We start from the raw sequence: 8,322 nt of genomic DNA, 5'->3' as shown, positions 1-8,322 counted from the left end.
TCATATTAATTTCCTTATTTATTTATATATATATATATATCAATTGTTTAGTTAATAATTTTTTTATTTTTAGAATATATTTATTGTTTTAAATAATTCTAAATACTTCTTTATATATATATATATTAATTGTACATATAAAAATTTAAGTCACATATATTAATTATTTTTTGTTATGATTTTTTTATATATATGATTATTTTTTATTCTACAATCGAGTAATAATTTTTTATTTTTTATATCCATTCATATTCTCCGATCCCTTTTTATATGCGTGATTAACAATTTTTTTTTAAATAGTGATATTTTAAATTTTTTTCACGTATTTTTATATATTAGTAAGAAAATACTCTTTTTCCTTTTTCACGCCTTAATCTTAATTAATCAATCTTGTGTCCATACAATATAATTAAACTTTTAATCATTCTAATCTATTGATGAATTATATTTCTCTTAATAATTGCATTACTAATCTAAAATACAAAAAAAAAGGTGATACATATATCGAAAAAAGAAAACAAACTTAAAAAAAAAGAAAAAATTTCATATTAAAATGTTTAAAAATAACATATCCAAAAAGAATCGTCATAATATATAAATTGAGATAACAATTTAAATTTCTCTAAAACTAATTTAATCAAATAATACCAATATTAGAACTAAATTATTTAAATAATATTTAATCTATTCTAATCCTTAGATACGTATAGATTAGAGTCAATTTCGTAACACCCAACCCAAATAACATCATAAGATCGAACATTTAGAATCCGTACAAATTTAGACTATCTTGTTAAAATTATCAAACTAAATTGACTTTTATTCTCCTCAATGGCATTGCATTAATTCACCAGAAGGCCGATAGTTTCTGAAAAAAAAATCACAATATGTTATAAACTTATTTTTAATACAAAAAGCTTAAAAGAAGAAAATTTAAATATAGTACCAATCTTTGAATTGCATCTTCAATGTTGACACGAATTTTTCAAAACTGAACCTAAATTAAGAAAATTCAATCTGATTATATGCTTCACTTTAAATATTTTTGGACAAACGTAGAAAACATGGAGGGGATGTGATTTAAACTTGACCTACAAAATTCCTTAGAAACAATTGTCCAATCAAAGAAGAATAACAAATTAGAAAAAAATACTTTGATTCTTAGATTTAGACTCATTAATAAAAAAGAAATACTATATATAGCCTTTAGTAGTACAAAAATAATTATAGAAATCAATTATTGCAATATCAATTTATCACTATGAACGTTAGTATCATATTTATGACAATTAGAATTATAAATTTATGTTTAATTTTTTATATAATTATAATTAAGATATTTTTTTCTAAATTAGTATAATTATGCATTATTCATTAAATGCTAATTGTAATATAATTCTAATAAAGATATTTTTTATTATTCATATATTAATTTTGTTTAAATTATATAATTTTATCATATCATGATTAGAATCATTATCTTCTATTATAATAAGAGAAATTCCGAACAATAAATAAGAATATTATACCTGATATACACAGATTAAAATAGAAATATATGTCTTAAAATTTAGAAATATAAATTCTATTATATCTTCCTAAACAAACTTAAAATATTAAATAAATTTTGCAAAATCAATTTATTCATTTAAAATCGTAATATTCGAATATTTTAAAAGTTAAATCAAAATATTAGTTATTATATATAGTTATATACTAGTATCTACCCAAATCGGTGCGATCTATTAACAAACTTATGCAATTTTTCTTTAAAAAAATTGCATAAATTTAAAGCTCGATATGTGTGTAAAATTATAGAAACAAATTTTCACTGCGATTTCAGTATGCTTCTGCAACTTATTCTTTGTTATTAAATCACTCCCTTTGAAATCAATTTAGATTAACTCCCTGCTAAATTTAAATAAATATTGAGAATTTAAATTTCGTTTTATACGTACAATAATTTATTAATCAATTATTAATTTTAAATTTTTAAATATACTAAAAACTAGTTTTTTAGATAGGGAATGGGAGAGAATGAGAGAACGAGAGAATAAGACGGGGGGACACTAGGGGGTAGCAGTAGGGTCATGCAACCACATAAAAAGGATCCTAGGATTTGGAATCGAGAAGAATATCAGCGTTTGAAAAACGAATCTTTCTCTATGCTTGCAGATAATCTCTCGGAGGATATTTCGAGGAGAGAATTGTATTACTTGTTCTGTTGTACGGGAAGAATTAACGACATTTATCTATGCAGAAAACAGAAAAATGAAATTATCTATCTTTTTGCCTTTGTCCGATATACAACAAAAGGGGTGCTCTGAAAGCTATTGCAGAGATGAACCAATGAAAATTACGCGGTAAGGTGATCTCAGTGAGAGAAGCTAAGTTTAGAAGGCAATCGCAGGCGAGGGACCGGTTGGAGCTTGTTGCCCCACGACGTCAGCGGGAGGGAGGGATAGAGGAATGTCCAGAGGAAGGCCATCATGGGAAAGGGGTGGTAAGCGACCAAGTCATGGAGGGAACAGCAGGACGTATGCCAGCGGCAATACAACAGAGGAGCGAGTGTACGAAAAGGATTGAAGTGCCTATAGTGGAATAAAATATAGAGTGGTTGGTGAAGAGTCTGGTAGGGAGCACCTTGAAATCGCTGGACCTGCAGTCTTTGAGGAGAACAGTGTGCAAAAATCTGCCTGAGGTTGGGGACATTAGAGAGATCGTGCCGTCTAAAGTGCTGTTGGTTTTTGAAATGGTGACGCATGCAGACGAGGCTTTTACCTTTAAATTGGATTATTTGTTACAGTTCTTTCATAGAATCTGGAGGTGGGAAGAGTCGGAACGCTGTGCGTCTCGAAGAGTGTGGTTGGAGTGTTGCGGAGTGCCTTTACACCCCTGGTCGACTGAAACGTTCAAAGCCATAGGAAAACAATGGGGTGAAGTGCTTCAGTGTGATGTGCCGACAGGAGCATGTGCTTCTTTTAGGACTGGAAGGGTTCAAGTTGATACTGGCGTGTTTGACGCAATTAGAGAGTGGGTTCATATTTCTATTGGAAATACTGGGTGTGAAGTGTTTGTGAAGGAGATGGGTTCGGAGGCTTGTGGGGCAGAAAGTTCGGTGGGGAGCGAAGCGGTCTCTGCTGGGATTGATATTTGTGGCTCCAGAGCAATAGCCAAACGAAGGTGACGATGCAGTGTGATCCGGTGGCGGACTTGTTTGACATGGAGGCAAAGGTGGTCGACGATGAGAAGGATAGAATAATAAATCAAGATGTGTTGTTGAATGATACGAACGTTGATTTTTCAAAATTCAAACAGGATAGGAATGTAATAGATTTGGATAGTTGTACCAAGGATGATGGGGAAGCGGATTCTGAGGGATTTGGTGTGAATGAAAAGGTGGGGTCTGAAAATACAGTTATGCAGGAGTATGGTAGTGGTGGAGGAAGGGTTCTCGTAGGGTATGCTAGGCCTTATGATCTTTATCATATGAGCAATCACTTGGGCTACCCTACCGTGTTTGGCAAACTTGAGGGGTGTGAATTGGGCTTGGCTTCAAGTGGCCCAACCCCAAAAGAGAAGGAAAGTGGCATGTGGGCTAATCCAGGAGGGCGTTTGGTAAGTGTGGCAAATGATGGGCCTGCGCTGGGTTGGAGAGTGGCCGCACGGGTTGTTGGATCTCAATCCCAGACGGACGCGGGGCGGGCAGTAGGGAAGCAGCTCACGAATGCTGCTACAGTTTCGATGGGGGAGCGAATATGCGTGGCTTGCGAGTTTGGCCAGGAACTGATGATGGTGACGATGCGGACATGAGGAAGGAGCTGCTGAGTGAGCGAAGCCCATCGGGGGCTGGTTCCCGAGCTGATGTGGCTGGTCTGAAGGGATCTGCGCTGATAAAGGGAGGGGCTGTTGAGGGAGATCTCAGGGCGGTGAGGCTGGAGGGGGTGAGCGGCCTCGATATAATGACGATGCAGAAGCCGGTTGAACGGGCAGAGGACGACGAGGCTAGTCTTGCTTGTGACCATGGTCCGGTGAACCTGGCACGGGTGAGTGGGGAGGGGAGGGCTTCAGGAACAAACCGAGCAAGGGGGGCAGACATACCAGGAATGGCTAACAGTGAGGAAACTTTGGTGACAGGGGTTAGGTCCGATGTAGAGTTGGGGCGGCAGCCTGGGGGAGATGAGGACAGGTTGTCGTAGAAGGAGCAGTTGAAGGAGAATGAAGAAACTTGGGCTTTAGCAGTAGAGTCAGGGGCTGTTTTGTATGATGAGGATGAGGATATAATCAGAATTTTGCAAGCCCAGAATGAAGAAATAGCGGCCAAGAGAAAGCTCGCAAAACAGAAGGAAAAGGCAAGAAGGAGTCGCCCAAAGAATGAAAATAAGGTGAGTAAAAATTTGTTTCAATGATTGTCAGCTGTTAGAATGTTAGGGGGTTGAGGGGAGATGGAAAATTGAGCATGGTGAAATCTTTGAAGAAAAATTACAATTTGAACATGTTAGGTTTGATTGAAACGAAAAGAGAGGTGATAACTAAAGATGATGTGGCAAGAATCTAGGAAAATAGTACTTTTGGTTGGGAGTGTGTGGAGTTTGTAGGGGTGGCTGGGGGTTTATTGTTAATTTGGGATGAACTGGTGTTTAAAAGAAATAAATGTTATAAAGGAGAGAGATGGTTGTGCGTCGAGGGAGTGTTAACAAAGAACAACTTTTCTTGTGCTTTTTGTTTGGTGTATGGGGCGCATGGGAGGGAGGAAAAGCGGGTGGTGTGGGAAGAGTTGAGCTATATTGTGGGTTTATGTCAGGTTCCTTTCTGCTTGTTGCGGGACTTTACTGAGATTTTGCAAGTTGAGGATCGCAAAGGGGTGACTAGTTTGCCGGCATCAGCAGAGGAGTTTAAGAGTTGGGTACATGACATGCAGTTGATGGATTTACCGCTTACCGATAGGAAGTTCACGTGGTTCAGGGGTCGATCCTGTAGTCGGATTGATAGGGTTCTGGTCAGTGTTGAATGGGCAGAGGAGTTTCCTAATATTAGGCTAAAAGGTGGTCCGAGGGGTTTGTCAGATCACTACCCGTTGATTGTGGAAGACACCAGAGTAAGAGGGGGCCCTCAACCTTTCAGAAGTCTGGATTCCTGGTTTACGCATGATGGTTTTCTGAGGATGGTCAAAAATGAATGGAGAAGCTTGGACGATGCTCAGTTCACGTATAAATTGAAGGCCTTGACGGTACCGTTGCGGAAATGGCACAAGGATAACTTTAGCGACATGGATAAGAGACTAATGAGGTTTGATGATGAGATAAAAAAGCTTGACAACCTGGTTAGTGATGGAATCTATGATGGTACGACGGAGGCCAGAAGGAAGGCGTTGGTGAGCTTTTGTGAAAAGTGGTACGTGAGGAAGGAAATCCACTGGAAGCAGATGTCTCGGTCCCATCTTGCTAGGAACATGGATAAGAATACCAAGTACTTCCATCACGTTACCTCAACTAGAAGAAGGAATGACAGAATTGATGCTCTAATGATTCATGGACGGCTTGTGCGGAATCAGGCAAGAATAAAGGTGGCAAGTAGGGGGTTCTACAAGAATCTGTATCGGCAGGAATATGCTCTGAGGATTGGTGTTCGGGATGGTTTGTTAAAGAAGACTGATAGAGCTGAGGCTGAAGCCTTGGAGGTGTTGCTGTCTGTGGAGGAAATTAGGGATGCAGTGTGGGACTGTGAGTCGTCTAAGCCCCCAGATAGTGATGGGTACAATATGAACTTCATCAAGAAATGCTGGGAGGATATTGGTTAGGAGTTCACTACAGCAATGATGGGTTTTTTTCAAAGTGCTAGGCTACCATCGGATGCGAATGTCACGTGGGTGATGCTGGCCCCAAAATTTGTGGGTGCTAAGGAGATCAAGGACTTTAGGCCGATTAGTATGGTTGGGTGTGTATATAAGGTGATTTCGAAGGTTTTGGTGAGAAAAATGAGATCAGTTATGCCGGGTTTGGTAGGAGAGACTCAGACGGCGTTTGTGAAGGGCAGGAAAATTCATGACGGCGCGCTCATAGCCTGTGAGACGGTTCATTGGCTTAAGATGAAAAGAGAGAAAGCGGCTATTATCAAGTTGGATTTTCAAAAAGCTTATGATAGAGTCAGATGGAGCTTTGTGGAGATTGTGCTACAGAATATGGGGTTCGGACAAAGATGAAGGAATTGGGTGAAGGAGTGTGTCAGTACGGCCACTATGTCAGTCCTGGTTAACGGGTCACCACCCAAGCCGTTCAACATGGAGAGGGGCTAAGACAAGGGGATCCTCTTTCGCCATTTCTGTTTGTGCCTGTGGTCGATGTGTTGCATAGGATGGTAGGGGGAGATCATATTGAATTGTCACATCTCCAATTTGCGGATGATACCATCTTGTTTTGTCCTCCGGAGACAGAGACAATTGTGAATTTTAAGAGGCTGTTGTGATGTTTTGAGCTGATATCTGGCTGAGCATCAATTTTGACAAGTCGAATCTGATCTCGGTAAATTGTGAGCACGAATGGGTAGATCATGTGTGTGGCATACTGGGATGCGAGCAAGCTGTCTTACCTGTTAGATACCTCGGGATTTCTTTAGGAGCAAATCCACACATGGTAAAGACTTGGAAACCGATCATAGATAAGGCGGAAGAGAAGCTCAGCTTATGGAAAGCGAAGGTGCTAAACAAAGCAGGTAAGCTGATCCTCATCAAATCGGTGCTGAATAGCCTACCGATATATTACCTCAGTTTGTACAAGATGCCGAAGGCGGTTGCTAACAAGCTGATTGTGTTACAGAGGAGCTTTATGTGGTGTAAGGAGGATGGAAACTATGGTATACCCCTAGTGAAGTGGGAGCTGGTCCAGGCACCGAAAAAGGTTGGGGGCTTGGGGTTGGGAATGTAGTGCTTAGGAACACAGAGCTCTTGTTTAAGTGGTGGTGGCGGTTTTCAAAAGAGGATTGTCCGTTGTGGAAAAGGATTGTCTGCTCGTGTCACAATTTTAACCCGGGTGTAATATTAGTAGATCAGATTTTATCAGTAAAAGGCAGGTCTTGGAAGGACATATGTCTTTTGAATATAAAAGAACAATGGATAAGAGAAAAAAATGGTTAGTGGCCTGGCGATGGAAGTAGGGAATGGAAGGAAAACCCAGTTTTGGAAAGATAACTGGATTCAAGGTGGGCTTCTGAAAGTGAGTTTCTCAAGACTTTTTTCTGTTTCAAACCAACAAGGATCTGTGATAGGAGATTGTGGGTTTTGAAATGGGCTAGAGTGGATTTGGAACTTCCAGTGGAGTAGAGAGTTGTTCCAATGGGAGCTGGAACTTGTCCATCAGCTTCATGAGAGGATAAGACCAATGAAGCTCTCAACTGGTAGAGAGGATAGTGTTGATTGGAAGTTTGATAATAAAGGCATTTTTTCTATTAACTCTTTTATGCAGGTCATACAATCGGAGACTCTGTAGGATGAGATCACGAGTTATAGTTTCACAAGCTCAACTTGGAGAGGAGTTACGTTGTACCACCGAGAGTTGAGCTCTTTGGATGGTTTGTGCTAGTTGGTAGAGTTAATACAAAAGAAAGGTTGATTCAGTTAGGCGTTATTATTCAGAGTGATAATATTTATGTCCTATGTAAAAAAGAGGTAGAGTCTATTCAGCATTTGTTTCTTCGTTGTGAGTTAACATGGCAGGTGTGGTGCACTTGGTTAAAGTCGTTTGGTAGGGCTTGGGCTGTCCTTGGAACAATGAAAGAAATGTTTGAGACTTGGACTGGCTTCCACAATAGAAAACAAGAGAAGAAGAAGTGGCTGACTGGATTCTTTGCAGTGATTTGGAAAATCTTGTTAGAACGTAATGGAAAAATTTTCAATCATAAAGAAGTAGGTGTTGAGATCATACAATAAAGGACGTTTTTGAGCTACAAAGAATGGACTAGCAGTGATCCTTTTGGTTGTTGATGGCACTGCCAGAGATGACAGGGGATTGAGAACTTTATTGTGCTAAATTCTTTATATCTGTATTATTTATGCTCCACTTCAATGTGTTGAGCTTTCTTTGTTTCAAAAAAAAAAAAAAAGATTAGTCCTTAACTTACAATTTACTCAAAAAAATAAATCCATCTCTTTGGTTGTGTTTATTTACAGAATACTAAAACAGAAACACAAAGACACAAAATCGTATTTAGTAAATGAGATATGAATAGAGACACTAAATTAGTGTATTTTGTGTCTATCCTGACAAAAATATAAGAGACACTAACAAGAGACACAACTTATTTTTTATTTTTTTATAATTCTTATTA

The 8,322-nt window shown here is 38.6% G+C and overlaps 1 long non-coding RNA gene across 1 annotated transcript in view; it reads left to right on the top strand.

The window, feature by feature from the left end:
* Nucleotides 1–7,968, top strand: part of LOC110264165 — a 10,565-nt gene extending 2,597 nt beyond the window's left edge. The window contains exons 2-3 of the long non-coding RNA XR_002349895.1: nucleotides 7,869–7,871; nucleotides 7,957–7,968. This is a non-coding gene — a long non-coding RNA (uncharacterized LOC110264165). The remainder of the gene's footprint in view (nucleotides 1–7,868; nucleotides 7,872–7,956) is intronic.

Source organism: Arachis ipaensis, chromosome B06, assembly GCF_000816755.2.
Source record: "Arachis ipaensis cultivar K30076 chromosome B06, Araip1.1, whole genome shotgun sequence".
In the NCBI taxonomy this organism is placed as follows: domain Eukaryota; kingdom Viridiplantae; phylum Streptophyta; class Magnoliopsida; order Fabales; family Fabaceae; genus Arachis; species Arachis ipaensis.
Note: the sequence above shows the minus strand (reverse complement) of the source record. Positions and strands in the feature narration are given on the sequence as shown.